The 19,778-nt window shown below is 44.1% G+C and overlaps 1 protein-coding gene across 6 annotated transcripts in view; it reads right to left on the reverse strand.

Annotated features, from left to right (window-relative positions):
• FARS2 (phenylalanyl-tRNA synthetase 2, mitochondrial) overlaps positions 1 to 19,778 on the reverse strand; it is a 521,198-nt gene that overhangs the window by 103,233 nt on the left and 398,187 nt on the right. The gene's annotated exons all lie outside the window — the stretch shown is intronic.

Genomic DNA, 19,778 nt, shown 5'->3' on the forward strand with positions numbered 1-19,778 from the left:
ATCACCGTATATGGAAGGATACAGGAAACCAGATGAAGAGAACTGGCAGGACCAGAGTAATAAAAATAAAGTATCTTTGTGAACAAGCGAAGGAGCAGGAACAAGACTTCTAATCGCTTCTCTGTCCAGCTGCCCTTGAGCTACTGAATGATAGACCCACAGGACTCCTCAGAAATCACAGTTACATGCCTATGCTGAGGAAGGGTCCGTGTTGGTGCTCTTAAAGCACAGAGAGGACTAGGATGAGATCCATCCTCAACATCTCATGTCCTAAGAAGAGAGACAGACCAGTCTAGAAGTAAGCATAACACAATGTCCACTTCTTATTCAGGCAACTTACAGTCATTGATTATAGGATACTTTGTGCTTCTGAGATGATGCTTTTAATGGATTAATTATTCATTTAAAACAGAGGTGGAGGAAACCAAGGGAAGTCAGTTTACTATCTTATTATCAAGTATGAGGTCTGGATATAACCTGCAAAATCACTGGTGTAAGACCAAGCAGAATCTGGGTGAGGGATCCATGCCCAAGGCCTGGAAGCCAGTTCCCGGGGTGGCAGGCAAAGGCCTCGGCTCCCCTGGCGGACCCTTGATACAACACTGGCTGCCTTGAGAGCATTTTCTAAGTGAAAATGAGTCAAGGGGGTCCACTTGATTCTCAGCCACTTGGATAGTCTTTGACTCCCCAGTCCTTTCTCTCCTCTCCAGCACAGGGGAGTTCCTATTTTCAGCATAAAATTAGCATAGAGATGAAACCATTTCAGGGAGCATAGAATGAATTGACACACGAAACATTAAGTTTTCTCTTTCTAAAATGAAAAAGTTTTCCTTTTTCTTTAAAACCCCAAAGCTGCCACTTAATTTGTGTTCAGATTCTACTTTCACTGCAGAGCTGCTAACAGTGGGACACTGTTCAGGGGGGGCTGAGAGGGCCGGGGGCTACAGATCTGAGCTGTGAACACAGCCATCTACTGTGGGGACATTTAAGCACCTGCAGGCCATGGCCCTGGCCAGCGTGCATCCATCCTTTCCGCCTGCAGTAAAGACACCAATGCAGCCCAGGAGCGCACAGTAGTGCCAAGTACATCTTCCCTGGAGATCTACGGAGCAGGACCTGGTCCTGCTCACCTCCATGTCTGTCTCTGGCTCCCCTCATATCATTTCAAAGACATCTTCCTTGTTCTTTTGGACAGGATTTCTCTTCATCTCTCTTCCCACTGGAAAAATGATTCTAAATAGCTGGACTGGGACGAATGACAAATCTGCCATGGAGCCCGCGCCACCCCTTCTTCCACACCAACTTTTGTCTTTTTTTAGGTTTTCTCACATCTCTCCTCTCCGCTCTTTTAAGCTCTCAAGTCCTCTCCACTTTTTCTTTAGTGGATTGCTTCTGATCTCATCGAAACACATTCTCTGAGTCATTAACAATACGAAGCACTGAAGGAAGCTGTCTGCTGGTGGCCCCAAAGGCAAGCCCTGTCCAATGCCAATGTCAGGGCTTTTCAATTAAGGGAGCACAGAACAGCTTTGAATAATGCCAGATCTTTACGGCAAATGATTCCATCCAAACAGATTTTAGGAAGAATTTTTTTGAAAGTTCAATCATCTGATCCCACTGCTAAATGTTTAAAACAGCTGAAAAGGAAAGAGGTTTTATTTGTGCCAAGCTGGCTAAGACATTCCCTACATCGAAGAGCCATTCGGTACCCAGGGGGGCTTGTTTTTAATGCAAAGGGAATGGCTATTGATTATTATATATATGGGAAATGAGACGTAAACATTCATCTGCTACAAAATCTTATGACTGTGAACCATATTATTTTAGACATTGTGAAAAACTGGACATAGAATCACCTACTTTGAGAGTTGTATGTGACTAAAACAAAAAGTGTTTCCCGAATGAAACTGCAACACATGGAGGCAGCAGAAGGTAACAGGTTCCCAAAGCACCATCACTGCATCCAAGATGCTGTCATAGAATTTATTAAGTACTTACTATGCGTCACGCATTGTTCCAAGAGCTTTACACTAACTAATTTAATCCTTACACTAATCATACGAGCTTGGGAGTATTAGGTCTGCTTTATAGCGGAGTAAACCGGGGCACAAAGAAATTATAACCTGCCGAGGTCACACATGGCCAGCAAGTAGCAGGACCAGCATTCAAACCCAGGGATCTGATCTGAGACTCTTCCCTCTTGACCACTGCACACACTAATTCTACACTGCTAGCTTCTCAATGAAGGGCCTAAAAATTGACTAATTTGCATAACTTTCTAAGATAATTATAGTTTTGATAAATAACTGAAATTAGAAGTTCGTCTTTTCACACACATTTGGATGAATCTAGAGACACCTGTCCCTTGGTTCAAACAGTAAAGCCAACAAGGGGAGTGGCCTTGGTAGGTAATGCCTCCCTCCAGGGCTTCATCCAGAGAAGGATCAGGGAAGGCTCCTTCCAAATGCAAGCGGCAACATGACGACGCTCTGGAAGCCAGCAGTGTGGGTGACTATTTCCACGTTGCTGTTTGAGTGAGTTTAACATATCGCACAGAGGTGTATTGAGAATGATTGTAAGATTTCATAAATGACATTCTGCTATTCATGGGGGAGTCCCTGCAAAACTAAAGTAATAACATCCATGTAGAACTGTAATAATAATATTGTCTGCAATGCACTGCAAGGATGGGAAAATATAACAAATGAATAGAACAGTATGTAATAAAAGAGCTGACAAAGCAAAAAAGAATGAAAAAACCCCAACTTTCTGAATTTAAAAATACGTTAGGTGGAAAACCCATAGTAAAAAGTCCATAAAAATTGCAGTGGCCTAGATCCATGTCAAAGATAAGCCCAAGATGAAATCTAAGCAAAACAAGAGGAAATATTTTTCCTTTTCTTTTTCATTCAATGTAAAATACCTTTGTGTCCAGTCTAAGGCCAACCCTGCTCACCCTCCTCCAGTGTGAGGTCCCAGGATGTCTCACCTTCTGAGGAACACTGCACCTCTCCTCTGTCTCTCTCTTACACAGTTACTTCTCCTACTCTGCTGGATCCTTCTACTGACTTCTACACACTCCGACGTTATTACACTGTTACGGAACTTCTCTTACTGCACACAACCTTTCCAAGCACGGCCTTGTCTCTCTTCTTTCCTTGAGGTGTCTACTTACTATCTCCATTTCTTCTCCTCCCACGTCATTTTCAACCCACTCTAATCTTGCCTCTTGTTGGCCTGCTGAGTGATCATCTCTCCCGACAGACACCAGTGACCTCTGTTGCTAAAAGCAATGGCTTTTTGTTGATCATGTCATTGGCTCTTCAGTGATGCTGGCTACTCCCGCCATCTTGGAACCTAGTACCCCTGGCTTCCAGCACTCGCACACCCTGGCTCTTCCTCACTCCTGGCTCCCCCATGCTCCAGGCAGATTTGTTCTCTTCTATCTGGTCACTAAGGGCCCTAGTTCCATAAGATTCATGCAAAGCCCCTTGCTCTTCTCACTCCATGCTTCCCAGTCCACCTTCTCCTTACTTCAGTTTCAAATACAATCTCAGTGAAGATCACTGACATTTATATGCCAGTCTCTGTGTTTCCTGTAAGCTCCAGACTGTTTCAAACTATCTGTGCAATGTGTAACTTCAGTACCTCCAGTAAACCTCAAGGCCAATGTGTTTAAACCCAAATCTCAACCAGTTGTGTCCTTAACAAGAATGGCAGCATCATCCATCTGGTTCCATAATCAGCATCGTCCCTCTTTCCTCATGTTCAACCAAGTAGCAAGCTGTGGAAGTTTTGGGTTTTATTCATTTTGGGATCTGGCTGGTGACTTATCTCTACCCCCTCGCCACAGCCTCAGTTGGAACAACCTGTTGCTTGTGTAGCTGTGCTGTAGCCTCCCGCTGGTTCTGTGGCCACGGTCTTCTCTTCAGTTCCCCTCCATAGAGCAGCCAGAGTCATGTTTTCGGAAATCAAATCTGATCATGTGACATTCCTTGCTTAAAACATTCCTGGGGCTTCCTATTGCTCTTGGTAAAGTGAGAGATCCCTACATGGTCAAAAAGGTCCAGTGTGGTCTGGCCTTAACCCCGTTTCAGCCTCAGCACCATGTCTCCCACTTTTCTAGCCACGCTGGCCTTTCCAGGGCTCTGATCCATAGATTTCTTCTCCTGTGCGGGAGCTTTGCTTAGGCCACTCCCTGGCTTTGAATGCTCTTCTCTCCCCAGCCCACACTCAGCCGTGACTCCACTGCTCACTGTTCCTTTTTTTTTTTTTTTTTTTTTTTTCCTGAGACAGGGTCTCCTCTGTTGTCCAGGCCAGAATGCAGTGGTGTGATTATACCTCACTGCAGCCCTTGACCTCCTGGGCTCAGGTGATCCTCCCACCTCAGCCTCCCAAGTAGCTGGGACTACAGGCATGCGCCAATCATGCCCAGCTAACTTTTTAATTTTTTGTAGAGATGGGGACCTCACTATATTGCCCAGGCTGGTCTCAAATTCCTGGACCCAAGCTATCCTCCAACCTCGGTCTCCCAAAGTACTGGAATTACAGGCGTGGGCCATGGCACCCAGCCTGCTCACTGCTCTTAAAGCATCAAGTTGCAGTTGCTTATTTCAGCTGTCACTCACATCTACACGTGTGATTATTCCACGAAAGTTAATTTCCCCTCCAGTCTAGACTATTGCTCTTTGAGAATATCAGCCATGTCTGCCTTTGCTTTCCACAGTGACTACTGGCTTAGCAAACGGTGGGCATTCAAATGAATAAACAAATGCATGAACGAAAGAAAGAATGAATCAATGAAGGGAACAAGCAGATTGTGGCCAGAGAGGGCAGGATTGGTGGATGGCATTCTCTTTGCACTTCATCATGGAGCACAAGGCTAGGCCCACCTCTTCTAACACAGGTGGGACACAGTCTCGAATGTAAGAAAGAAAGTAAACAAGGGAAGGGAGAGGATGGTTAGTAAAGTGGGTTTCACAACCTACTTTAAAAAGTAAATGCCCCAAAGAAGGAGGTGCATTATAAAGTTCCTTCGAATAACTAACACATGAAATACCTGTGAACACCTCAGGAGGATTTAGGCAGGAAGAAATTGTGTCTTCCATGTACCTTGTTCTTTATATGCTTGTCTCCTTCAACTAGACTGTACATTACTTGGAGGCAAGAACCATGATTTTTCTCCACTAGTATGTAGCATTTAAGTGACTCTGGGGTCCAGCATAGCTCAGGCATTCCTAAGTGTTTTTTGATGAATGACTTATAGATAGAAAAATAAATGAATGGATAAATGGAGAGACAGGCATCGAAAACAAAAGCTCCCCACTTTACAACCATGTGGATGGATAAGAAGCTGAAACGGTATATGCCAAAGGCATTCCAGTGCAGGGAAACAAGCAATGGGCTGAGGATCAGAAGGTAATTTTCTGCTCACCTGACTGTCACCTCACTGTACTGTGAGTTCCCCAAGGGATGGCAGGCCTTTTTCATTTGTCCTTGTGCAGAATGAACGTGGGTGCTCTTCTCATCCCCCTTAATGTAGTTACCAAAGGAATCAAAGTCTAGTCTAAGCCCCTGCACTGACGACCAGGGCTAGACTTGGCTGGAAAAACGTCGCTTCTCTGGACTGAAAATGAGACAATAGCACTAGATGACCTCCAAGATCTTTTTCCCAGCTCTGACATTTGATGAATCCACAACTAACCATGTGAACAAGCAGAGAAAGGCTGGGGACAGCCAGGACTTAAGCAGTTGCACTAATCCCAGTGGGACACACATGACTTTGAGAAACCTTCCACATCGCAAATCATATGAGGTACTGCTACGAATGGTAAAGGAACGACTGCAGTCCAATACGGGCACTGGGCATCAAAGTCTCCCAATACATAACAAAGCCCTATCAGGAACAACTGTAAAACACAGGGGTGAACATTCGTGTTGGGGCGCCTGGCAGCTAAGGAGATAGTAATTCAAATAAAACATAAGCAGAGTTTGAAATTGGATACGAGCATATATCAAATGTTTGTATTTTCAGGGTCTGTGGAAAGGATATTAAGCCATTTGACACAAATTTAAAATTATCCAGTAACTTGTGCTATTGGGGTGGGGGGAAAGATGCTTCATTTCTCCTAGAATCCATCTCCTTGAAAATTTCTATGACAGAAATCCAGTCATACATTTTGCTAACCATCTATCTAATTCTAGAAAAGATTAGTTCTTCGATGAAAAATGCTTGTAACTTCCCTCCAGTTTATAAAACATAAATGCCATCACGGCTATGACAATAAAATACTGTGCCACGTACATTTCTTAAAGAGGCAATGTATGAGTAGACATGTAATGCAGTTTATGTAGTTAGGGTATACAAGCGTATACTAGAGTGCACACTGGTATACTCTTGGGACTAGAAGGGTACATTTGAATAGCTCAGTGGTCACTCCCTTGAAGTACCCATATGTTTCTGGAGTTTAGTTACTGGAGATAAAAAGCCTTTGAAATATTATGTGTTAATGCTTCCAAACTCTGCTAAGTAATAACAATAATAACTTAATAATAGTAACAAACCACCAATGTATATTGGGCAATTATTTTGTGCCAGGCACTGTTCTAAGTTCTTTTTTTTTTCTTTCAGACAGAGTTTCACTCTTGTTGCCCAGGCTGCAGTGCAGTGGCACAATCTCGGCTCACCGCAAGCGCCGCCTCCCAAGTTCAAGCGATTCTCCTGCCTCAGCCTCCCGAGTAGCTGGGATTACAGACATGCGCCACCACATCCAGCTAATTTTGGACTTTTAGTAGAGACGGGGTTTCTCCATGTTGGTCAGGCTGGTCTTGAACTTCCCACTTCAGGTGATCAGCCCGCCTCGGCCTCCCAGTCTAAGTGCTTTTATATCTTATTTCCAATCTTCACAACAATTATGAGGAAGGCATTGTTTATGACTATTCGCCATGTCATAGAAGAGGAAATTGAAGGTGAGTAACCTTCTAACCAACATGGCTGGTGAGGGGTAGAACTAAAATTTGAATCTAGGCAATCTGCCTGCGAGCCTCCACTCTTAACGATGACTCAAAACTGCTCCTTTATAAACTACTGACCATAACAGAAATTTTTATTGGAAACTGAGAGTTATAAAATTGAACATCAATTTTTGAAAGTGACTCTGTCCTCCCTTTCATATTATCTGCTTTTAAGAACCGTTAATGCAGGCCAGGTTTTGTAGCTAAATGCATATAAATCCCCCTGGAGCACTTATAAATCAAGACCCCTCTGAAGCCAGAACCTCATTTAGCCAGGGCAGAGGATGCCAGAACAACAGACTTCCAGGACCAGTTTCATAGGCACTGTCTTCCTGCATCTTAAGAATGGAAACCTCTGGGTCCCATAATCAGTGGACTTCAGTGATCCTGTAACAGGAGGGCAAATATTTAAATGATTTCCCGCATCTGATCTTCCATGCCATTTCCTATTCTAAGCTTGATTGGTCAATCTAATCAGTGCAGCGAAGTGTAAGAGATGCCTTCATTTCAACAAGCAATCTTTCATCTGGGTTTGTCCAGAGAAATTTAACCTCATGGGTCCTCATTTAAATAAAGGCTTCCATCTTGAAAGATACAAGGATCAGTCTTCTGAACTGTGAGGGGAGTAGAAGCTGAACAATAATAAAGGGTGCTTAATATTATTTTTTTTAAATACACATCCCACAAAAAGTGGATAAAGAGATAATAGTTGAAAAGAATTCACAAGGCCTTTATATATATTTTCACTTATTGTGATACATATGTATATATACAAAATGGATATACATATATGCATTACATAAGGATATGTAAAATATATTTTAGTATCTGTAAAATATCTGTATAACATTATTAAAGTATCTGTCAAATACACATCAAAAGCCACCCATGTGACACTCACTGGACCACCAAGATATATACAGTATGGTTAGCCGTTCACAAGATTTTCATTCTCATTGGGACACACCACATGGATGCTTAAAACAGCTGTGTCAAAGAACAAGGTTGGCCGGGTGTGGTGGCGCACGCCTGTAATCCCAGCACTTTGGGAGGCTGAGGCGGGTGAATCACTTCAGGTCAGGAGTTCAAGAACAGCCTGGCCAACATGGTGAAACCCTGTCTCTACTAAAAACACAAAAATTAGCCGGGCGTGGTAGCATGCACCTGTAGTCCCAGCTACTCAGCAGGCTGAGGCAGGAGAATCTCTTGAACCCCGGAGGTGGAGGTTGCAGTGAGCTGAGACTGCGCCATTGCACTCCAGCCTGGGTGACACAAGACTCCGTCTCTAAAAATAAATAAATAAATAAATAAATAAATAAATAAACAAACAAATAAATAAATAAACAAACTAACAAACAAACAAATAAATAAATACCAAAAACAAAGAACAAGGTTAAGGAGAAACACGGCTGAGAGGTGAGAGTTTGTTTAATGTCACTGCTCTGGTGCTCTGGGGGGTGGCAAGAATCAGATGGTAAGTAAAAGTGAAGTGGGCCCTGGAGCTCAAGCACATCACGCACTCAGCTTATTTCTTCTCCTCTACAAATACTTCCAGTTCTAGGTGACCTGGTTGTGCCCGTGTGGCAGATGAGAGATCGGAGCCAGCTACAGCTGATGTGTGTGCGAGGAGGTCAAGGTTTCCACAGCAAAGCTAGTGACAGGTTGGCACAGACGGGAGCTCTGGAGTTGGGGATAAAGAAAGCAGGAATCCACAACAACAAAGATGACGGCAAACGCAACAACAGCACGACCATCCTCTTCCTTGTCTTCCATTGTGCTTGGAGATGAAAGGAGAGTTTCCAAGAAAAATGGCGATACTGGTTTTTCTCGAGTGTTAGTGGTTCCCTAGGATGATACCCAACACACCTGGAGTTCAAGCCCAGTTTTCAGAGTGATAACCCACAATCACCGTAAAGACATTTTAATAATCTCCTAACTGCTTTAAATAACCGAGAGAAATTTTCTAACATTTATTACTTTATAACAAGGAAGTGAGTTATGTGTTTTGAAAACCTGGTCCATAAATACTCGGAGACAGAGATGGAGAAAGGAAACAACCAGCTGAGTTTGAAAAACGTTTGATTAGCACCTGTGGTAGGTAAAAGAATGATCCTCCGAAGACACCTACCTCCAATTCCCTGGAACCTGAGAAAATATTGCCTTGCATGGCGAAAAGGACTTTGCGACCATGCCTAAGTTAAGAGTCATAAGACGGGGGGACTGTCTGGGTGGACACAACATAATCACAGGAATCCTTATAAGAGGGAGGCAGGAGGGCCAGAGTCAGAGGAGGAGATGTGAGGAAGGGGCCGCAAACCAAAGGACGCAGGGGCTGCTAGATGCAGGAAACAGCAAGTCCATGGATTTTCCCCTAGAGCCTCCAGAAGGTGCCAGCCCTGCCAACAAGTCCCTTTCAGCCCAGTGAAACTGACTTCAGGCATCCGATCCGCACCGTAAAACGATCAATGCGTGTTGTTTTAAGCCACTATGTTGGTGGTAATTTGTTAGAGCAGTGATAGGAAACTTGTACAGCTACTCACTGCAGTGAAAGGTGGGATCCTGGACACAAAAATGAATGAAAAAAAAATCAATCAAGCTAAAAAGGATTATTGCTCAAACACCAAAGAATGAGAGGCTTCTCAGACCACAAGCTGGAAGCTCAAGCTCTATAGAGTTTAAGGAAGACAAAATTTGGCTAGAAATTTTTTCTCAGGGAGACAAAAGCATATATGGTGGACCCCTGAACAGCTTTTTTGGGAGTTGGGGACACCAACCCCTCACCCAGTCAAAAACTCCCATGTAACCTCTGACTCCCCTGAAACTTCACTACTCAGAGTCCACTTCTGACCAGGAGCTTTGCCAACAGCACAAATGGTTAACACATATTTTGTATGTCATAGGTATTATATACTATACCGTTACAATCAAGTAAGCTAGAGAAAAGAAAATGTCACTAAGAAAATAAGAAAATATACATTTACTCTTAACTAAGTGGAAACGGGTTATCATAAAGGTCTTCATCCTTGTCATCGTCACATTGCGTAGGCTGAGGAGGAGGAGGAGGAGGAAGAGGAGGGGTTGGTCTTGCTGTCTTAGGGGTGGCAGAGGCGGAAGAAAATCCACATATAAGTGGGCCCGTGAAGTTCAAACTTGTTCAAGGGTCAACTGTAATGAAAAGAGAACCACTTCCTGACAGGACAGACACTGAAAGCCCCCACCGATGGGTCTCAGGTGCAGTGGTGTATGAGGCTCCCGACATACACAGGGAATCTGTAAATACCCCAACAGCCTTTGCAAGGCCTGGAATCCACCCTTGAAGAGTAGCAGCTCTTTGAGTCTGAAAGCTTTTTGGTGTTAGGCTCATCCTTGTTGAACATTCAGTTAAGCTTAAGGGGAAGGGCAGTAGCCTAACGCCAGAGGCAATCAATGCAGTCCAAGCTATTATCCACAAAGGATGTATCAGGCTGACAACACCTGTTCTTTTGGAATAAATATTTTAAACATCAACTCCAGGAAAACATTTTTAAGTTCTGATTTAATCTCTCTGAGATGGTTATCAGTGAATACTGTAACAGAGAGACTGGGGAAGAGTCATCCGACCCCATGGTCTGCCAAGAGGAAACCCGTGGATGTGGCAGGTAGGCTGGTCCAGAAAGGATGCTGTGTCCCATTGAAGCAGACCCACACCGACCTATGCCCCGGCTGGGACGGGGCAGCCCTGGTTTCCACAGGAGGTCTCTGCTCCTGCTGCTCCCCTGTGGGCTTAGGGCCCTAATGTGACTGGGATTCCATGTCAAAGGGTCAGCGCAGAAGCTTCTGAGAAACACTGCTCACTCCACTAGTGATGTCCTGATGCTGTCAGAGAACCCAGGGTGCCACTGATACTGTACTTACACACAGCACCCATGCCAGCCAAACTCCAAGACTGCCAAGGACTGCCCAGCATTACACAGGAAACTTCTGAATGTTCACAGAAACCAAGGTAGAGTCAGAGCAGGGAGATGCAGCCTACCCTTTTCCACTATCCTCTTCCGTGCACTCCGCGAAGGGGAGCTTTGCTTTGGTGCATCCCCAGGGTCCAGAGGAGCATCCGACATGTCACAGGCCCTCACAATTGTTGAGTGGGTAAATGAATCAGTGAATGAAGGTTGGGGATGTGTTATTTTATAATTCCAATAGTGCAAATCCCTCAACTCATGTCTATCTCTTCCTGATACCTGAAATGAGCTGTCTTCCCCTCTGATCGCCCAGGAGGGGCCTGCTTGTTCCTCTCATACACCACTCTTGTCAGACTTGGGTTGTGGTCAATTAGTTCTTAGGATTTTCCTTTTCAAAATAAAATGCAAAAAGCTAAGGGCTGAGCCTACTTCACTCACCATTATACCCACTGCAGCCAGCCCAGTGCCTTCCATGTAGTAGGTGCACAATAAACACTCGTGGGTCTGAATTGGTAAAACATTTTTTCTTCAATTCTTTTTGGAGCGATAGGGTTTGCATAGAAAAGCTCACTTGTATTACTAAGCAGAAGATTACAGTAAATCAGTGTATTTTTTTGTTAAAATCAGGCTCATAATTACCCTGTAGGAGGAAGAACTGCTATAAAATAATAAGATGATACTTCAGTAAGAGAATTCAGGTTCATTAATGTCTAAGGTTCTGCCAGAAATGAAAAGCATTCTTAAATCAATTTATCAATATATAAACACTTGATATTAATGTAGATATATATGCATATATGTATGATTAGATTTACTAATTAATAGGCTTCCCCGTCTTTGAAGTAAGAAGAGATAAAAATAAAGTGGCATATTGCATTGAACAAATGGCATATGGCATGCTTTATAAATACACACACTTTGTCTCTCTCTCCTGCATACACACAAGCCCCAAACTCTGCCTTTCAAGATACTGGCCTCTTGCCCTAGTTGGAGGTGGCTAAAAGGAAACTCTTAGGATCCTGGACGCGATCGTTGCCTTACAGACTGTGTGGGGCAGCTCCCCCATTACCTGCAGCCAGGAGGGCACCTTTGCCAGCGCCCCGGGAGCAGTCAGACATTGTCACTGTCCCTTCCCACAGCCGCAGGAGGTGCTCTACCCACATTAGCTACGCCCCACATCTGGCCATTTGCTGGGCCTCGATCCAGGCACCCAACAAGGCCACCGATGGGAAGAAACGCTCATCAAAGGTCTCTGTCAACAGAATCCCCTGCTTTTCTGTCCTTCCCTGGAAGTTAGCAAGCGAGAAATGAAGGCCTGAAGGGCAGCCGGGCCATCCTGAGAGAGGTGAGCCATCCGCGGCCGCACCGTGCCGGGCTTTCATTTCTGCCTGGGACGGGAACTTGTCCTTTGAAAGAAAAAGGAAAGAGGAACACTAACATTTACCGAGTTCCTAGGAAGATAAAACAGATTTATTTTATAACAGTACTGCCAGGTATTTATGCCCTTCTAAAGTTTAGCTTTTATTTTTATCAAAGTTTGACTTGCACACATGTGAAGGGTCAAATAATTTTCAGGACTTTTCCTGAAAGACAGCAGCCCCCATCCCCTATCCTGCCCCAGTCTGCCCAGACAGCCTACAGGTGACCCGTTTTCAACTCTTTTAGTTGGTTCCTTTGGTGGGTCTCTCTGGAGCTTTAAACAAGCTATTTTTCTTGCTACTTCTGGTTTGTTATTCGTTTCAGGCATTGCGTCTGCATCACCGAAGAGAAGCATTAGCTGTTTCACGCCTCACACCTCCTGCCCGTGCCCCTCCCGGATCTTCCTGATGTGGGATGCTGAGACTCCCGTCAGATCACCTTCCACACTGCTACCTGTTTAGGTCACTACTGAGCTGCACAGTACACTAAGATGACTTCTTTTCTGTGCAACGTTCTGTTTCCCCGAGCTTTCCCAGCCGTGTTAACTTGTCACCAGCTTGGTGTCTCCTGTTGTCAAGGGAGTGAGGCGTGGTATGCTGGTTATTAGTGTGGACTGCCTGGGTTCAAATCTCAGTATTGCCACTTACCAGCTATGCAATTTTGGACTAATGACTAAGCACTGAGTGCCTCAATTCCCTCACTGATAAAAGGAGGATAATGATTACTATCTAATACGGTTACTATCAGGATTTAATCATTAATACATATACGCTTAGAACTGTGCCTGGCACACAATGAACACTCAATAAATATAAGAGGCAATGGTTGTTATTAGGTTTGCAGTTACTTGATCCTCTTGAAGCATCCCTGAAGCCTTCAGATCTGCTTCAGTCTGAACAGATCCCCCTCTGATGATGACTGTGCAGCTGCGGCTTTGGGATGGTTCTTGCCTTGCTTTTTTTGTTGCAATTCTTAATTCGTGGATCTTGTCTTAGCTTACTTCTCGTTTTGGTGGAAACACCTTGCTTTTATCCTCTCCAGAGAATAAATCTCCAGACTTCTACCAAGATGAAGGCTTGTTGGTGATTGGCAGGGTGGTGCTTTTGCTACACGTCAGGGAGGAGAAAATCGAGGGTTCTGCTCCTCAAACATATTTTCAATCGACAGTCCCGTGTTAGCACTACTTCAAGAGGAAGCTGGAACTACTGACTCCTGAATCTCTGGGGGATTTTGAAGTTCAAGCTGGATTGCTTCTTGACTGTGCCCTGGCCAACTTGGGATTTCAGCTTTCTTGGGTCTACTGAAACCTAACTACTCCACTTCTCCATCTGCTTTTCAGCTTCCAAAATTAAGTTGCTGATGTCTCCTCTCCCCTTCACTTAGTCTCTAATTACTTTATACCCAAGGGGAAAAAAACCAAATCCTTTACTATTACTGTATTGAGAGGCAACTGAGGTTAAAGCGTATGTGCTATCTGCCATCTTTAATGAAAAGTCTATTAACCCTACATCTTACTGGGAGAGTAGCTGAGGTACCAGGAGAGGGTAAATAATTGGTGGAAGCTCGCAAAACCAGTAAGAAATACAATCAGAAAGTGAACTCAGGATCAGGTCAGCCTGATCCTAAAGTCCAACCCTTTCCATTGGAGCATATTCCCTCTTCAGGGAAACATGGGGCCTCTTCCAGTAGGAACTGTTTATTGGAAATATGTCCCACTTTGGCCGGGCACGGTGGCTCATGCCTGTAATCCCAGCATTTTGGGAGGCTGACGCGGGCAGATCACGAGGTCAGGAGATCCAGACCTTCCTGGCTAACATGGTGAAACCCTGTCTCTACTACAAAAGTTAGCCAGGCGTGGTGGCGGGCGCCTGTAGTCCCAGTTACTTGGGAGGCTGAGGCAGCAGAATGGCGTGAACCCGGGAGGCAGAGCTTGTAGTGAGCCGAGATCTCGCCACTGCACTCCAGCCTGCATGACAGAGCGAGACTCCGTCTAAAAAAAAAAAAAAAAAAGTGTCCCACTTTGACATCAGTACCAGGATAACCACCATTAGACCCTGAAGATTCAGGTGACATCTCTCAGCCTACTGCTGGTACCACGCCGCATTCCACGTGTCCCTCCTGAATGCCCCTGCACTTTTGCTCCGTGAATTCTTTTAAAACCCAGGCTCAGTCCTCTGACCTTAGTTTGAAAGGGTTCCCAACAGGAAAGAAAATGGGTCCGGCAGTGGGGCCCTTTCCCTTGCTTGCCCTATAATACGACTGTCAACTGGAACCTTTCCCAGTGATCAAAGCACCTGCAGGAAATCTAAGAAGCCCCTTCTCGGAAAAAGTCTGGGGTCTTTTTATCAAAAAGGCAATGAGTGGGATACCTTTAGGCCTCACTCACCAACAATTACGGCCTTCAGCTCATGGGCAACCCTAGACCACATCTGCCGAACTTGGCCTGCGGGTCCTCATCAGTCTATCCCACACAGCCTAGTACATAAGAGTACAGGCTCTGCAATCACATGGACGGGGGGTTCAATCCCAGCTTTGCCACTTATCTACTTGCGTGGACTGAGGACAAGTGACTCAGTTCTCTAAGCCTTGGTTTCCTCATCTATAAAATGGTAATAGCTGCAGTAGTCACTTCATTGAGTTGCCATCAGTTTAAATGAGATACCGTAGATTAAGCATTAAGCATAATATGTGGTCTGGTGCCAGGCGGGGCAGACACCACAGGCGTCCTTCACGGTGTTCCTGGGAATGTAGCCCCCAGCAGCCTGCACTCCCAGCTCCTGGCCCTGCATGTAAACCTCAAGGGTCATCAGAAGCTGGCCTCAAGGTTCCAGGGTTGCCCCCAGCCACTCAAATCTTCCAAACAATGTGTACTGGGGACAGAAACTTTGGTTATGTAAAAGTTTAAAAGAGTGAAGTGATGCAAGCTACTTTAAGGATACCGGAGATAAATGATCTATTTATATTTTTATGGTGAAGACATAAATAGAAAAAAACACAGCACCCAAAGAAATGTTCCTTAAAATATATGTACAGCATGGAAGAGAGATATATGCACAGAACAAACAGATGCTAACTATATACCTTTTCACATCAGCCATAATTCTGCAACACTCATTAATTCAAGGAGATTTACCAAGCACCATTATAATTTTAAAAATTAACCCTGTAACAAATTGCCGCATGGTGTGCTTCGGTGACTTTGAAAAGACATTTTGTAGTAAGTCTGTCAAAACAGAATAATGAGGAGCTCCTAAATCCCAACCTTAACTATTGACCCACAGACATTATAAATCTACAGGACAAGGTTGTTTTATACTGTATTTATCCATTCAACTACTATTTACTGAGTGCCTACTAAGTGCCAGGCCTTGTCTGGGCCCTGGGGATGCAGCATGTGCAATGGAGACAAAATCCTTGTTTCCACAAAAGGTGTTTGCCAGTGAGGGGAGATGGGCACCAAATATGCTAATACATAATATTTTTATACAACTAAAAATTACTATAAAAATAGTAGTGGAATTGAATTAAATACTTCAAATAAAGACAGTAGGGTAATCCAAAAATCTAGCCTTTGAATTTGGATCCTATGAAGGGTAGATGGAAAGAGAGAGAAAAAAGGGAGAGATTAAAAGGGAAAAAAAAAGAAAGCATCAGAAAGGAAGTGAAGGAGCTCTGAGGCTCATCAAATAGGAACCCAGGAAGGACACTCACCTAGAGACCGGGTCCAAACACCCTGGTGTCCTCCCTTCACCCTACAGGGAATGGATCCCGAGTGCAGGGAGAGGGAGGCCACCTTTGGGTCCCACTCAGGACACAGAGAACCCTGACATGTAGCACCCCAGGTAGGGAGACAAACAAGCCGACCAAGGGGAGTTGATGGGGTCACAGACGACATGGAGATCTGGGGGGACCCGTATTCTTGCCAGTAAGTGACAGCAGAAACTGAGGGCTCCACGTAAGAAGCCAGCCCTGTTTCTGAAGTTTGAAGAGGTGCTGATGTTGGCAAATTGGCAAAGGAGGCCGGTTGGCTGCTAAAGGACATGAGGCTATTGTGTTTAACTTGAGGAATTTACTACCGTTTGGAGTACGTGACTTCACCGAAGGGAAATTCTCTGGAATTATTTTAGGTCTTGTGGACTATGTACAAATCAAACAGAAGTACATTTATTTACAGTGAGAAACTTAACTGTCATTGAGTGCAGAAGGCAGTGTGCCTGGCGCTTCATGTGTACTAATTTATTTAATTCTCACAATAACCTGAATGCAGTAGAAAATATTATTATCTCCATTCTACAGATCAGGACAGTGAAGGACACAGAAATTAAAATAAGTGAATACAGAGCTGTGATTCAAGCCACGGCAATGTGGTTCCAGATTCCATACTCTTAACCATTAGGTTACGTGCTAATTACAGGAGATGAAAAAAGGAGAAGGATTTAGAAAGTGGTTTGGGTCACTGGGTGTGTTGTATCATGCACTGATGATTCTGTGGAAGTTAAAGCACATGTTTGCATTTAACCTGCCTTTGTTAGTCCTTTCCCCATCACCACGTTTTATTCTGAACCTGTTTTGCTCTGTTGACTTCAAGATGTGGTGCTTGACATATAAGAGACAAGCTTCTCTTACCTTCCGAATGAAGAAGGCAGTGATTTGGGTGAGTTTGACAGAATAAGTCACCTATCTTCCATTTTGATACAGAAATCATAAGTGATCAATCAGTTGCCAAAACTTTTTAGATAACTCTAGTCAATATTTGGGCAGGAAATGTGCCTCCCAGGCCCAGGCTGGTAAACGTGAACATGCTCTACCTTTCCTAGATCACGTTAGTTTCCATTTTACTTTGAGGACACGGTTGATTATGTTAAATTCTAGTTTTAGTTCCATGTCTTCCTTTTCATCTTCTTAGCCCTAAACTTTGGACCAATGCAGTCAACAAATATATTTTGATTATCTGGTATGTGCCAAACTACACTCAGGGGACAGAGATGAAGGAGACACTGGTTCCCCCAGGAAGAGAGGTGGGAAGGTGGGAGGAGGCAGGAAAAAGCAGGTGGGCCTAGCGTCAGACTCACTACTTGAGATGGGATGACGGTGAAGACCCTCCCTGACAAAACAGTAGTAAGCAATAGCAAACAATTCTACCTTTACCGTTGGTGAGGAACACAACAAACAAACAAAACCAGAAATACATTTGGGCCATTGTTTTTATTCTCCTGCTCCTAAGCCTTAAACTAGGAGGTTGTCACAGATGATAATAAGCAAAGGGGACATGGAGGGGTTCATCTCATCTTTCTAGATATTCTCTGATGAAAATCTTTACAAGGAGCTAGGAAAAACAAAATATAGTTGGTCCTCCATATCCACGGGTTCCATATCCATGGATTCAACCAACTGTGGATCAAAAATATTTGAAAAAAGAAAAGGATAGTTTGGTCCATACTAAACATGTACAGACTTTTTTCTTGACATTATTTCCTAAACAATATAGTATAATAACCATTTACATAGAATTTATATTGTATTAGGTATTATAAATAGTCCAGAGATGATTTAAAGTATACAGGAGGATATGTGTAGGTTATATGCAAATACTATGTCATTTTATATCAGAGACTTGAGCATCCCTGGATTTTGGCATCTGCTGGGGGTCCTGAAACCAACCCCCATGGACAGCAAAGTGCAACTGTAGTTATACTGAACAGATTCATAATCCACACCCTGTGAAATCTGAGGCCGTGACGCACAGACCACAGACTGGCAATGCTGGAGTAGACCATGAGACTGTGTGGGCCCATGGCCCTCACTGCACAGGTGGGAAGCAGGTTCACAGAGGCTGAGTGACCTGTGGAAGGTCATACCACAGCTGGTTCGTCAGAACCACTACAGCCTGCATATATTCTTCTCTAATCTAATTCTCACTGCAGTATTATAGCCTGGATATTAGGGCAACATTAGATATACTCGGAAAACAGTGAGAGGCCATGGGAGTAAGAATATTAAAGTCTTCATTAAGGACACACGGTGACCCCAAGCAAACCTCACCATTTTCCCCTGTATCTCCCTGCTGCTCTCTCTCTCTGTCATGTCAGTTCTAGCTTCTTCTTCTAAGAAAACTCATCCTTATCAGCCACTTACACTGAAAAATGCCCCTTCAGTCCTAAAAACAGGATGGCTTCCTGGCATCATTCTCGTCCCTACCTCCGTTAAACTAAGTAAAAAACATGTAAAAATGCTTCACTCTTTGAAGGGAGTGTGAGACAACCAATTGCCACATGGCACTAAAAATGGTAACGCTGAAAAGGTTCTTTGTTGAAATGCATGGCTTATTTATCCTATAGCCTCTGGAAACACATGAGGCCTGTGCAATTAATTTTAATAGTTCACCATGCCAATCTATCAAAGCACCAGGTCCACTGAATGCAGCCGGCTGTGCCAGACAATACATTTGCCAAGACAAAGGCAGGATTCGACTGGACCCAAGCCCCCCCAGTTCTCAGGGCAGGCCACCTTCTTAAACCTGACAGCCTCCATATGCACCAGCTTCATTTCTGCAGCAGTTCATGCACACAGAGGAAGTTTCAGAGGATGGAGAAGCGGGAAAATGGCTACGTGGCCCTGAACAAAAGGCACATCTGCTCTTCTGCATGCATTTTCGTCATTCCTAAATGAATCCCTGAAACCTGGCCCGACTGTGTGTGGGGACAGAGGAGGAGCTTGGCACTCGTCCCTCATCCCTTAGGGTTTGTTAATCTCTTTACACTCTCTTCCAAGGTAATATTCAAATCAACCACACAGCTCAATTTACTTGGCTTGTGACTCTAATTGAATAAATCTAAAATAACAACAGACGCACTGGCCCAGAGCCTTGACCAAATTTTTCCTTAGACATTTAAAGCACATTCTGGCTGTTTTAATTCTGCCTGCAAGCAGGTAAATGCACTCTTGTCCAGTGCCTAATTTTACACCAGAGGGAGAATGACTGTCATTCTGTCTACTGCTTCCAAGGTGGCTAATATTTCCCGATGGGTAGAAGCTTTGCAGGAGAAGTAACCCAAGAACAACTTAAACATCCTTGAAGGTGGGGAGAACATTCTCATCCAAGTTGGTTAGCTGGCCTTTCACACAAAGATGTTTAATAAGGTACCATTCTGTGCCTGAATATCACTTCTTCAGAATCATAAGGGCTGAGTCGACTCTGAGAGTTTGTTCAGTCTCTTTTCTAGGTTATGTTTAGGTGAGTCTTCAATGATCCTGAGTGTGCAGCTATTCCCATTTGTAAACATATCCAGAGAACCACTGCTCTAATAAGCCTGCCGCTCATTCTAGTTTCTCTCAATCCTTTTGTAGAGGGTAAGAGTTTTAAAAACTGGATCATTTCCTACTAGGGGTAGGAATGCAGGCCAAGAC

This window comes from Piliocolobus tephrosceles, chromosome 5 (genome assembly GCF_002776525.5).
Source record: "Piliocolobus tephrosceles isolate RC106 chromosome 5, ASM277652v3, whole genome shotgun sequence".
Taxonomy (NCBI): domain Eukaryota; kingdom Metazoa; phylum Chordata; class Mammalia; order Primates; family Cercopithecidae; genus Piliocolobus; species Piliocolobus tephrosceles.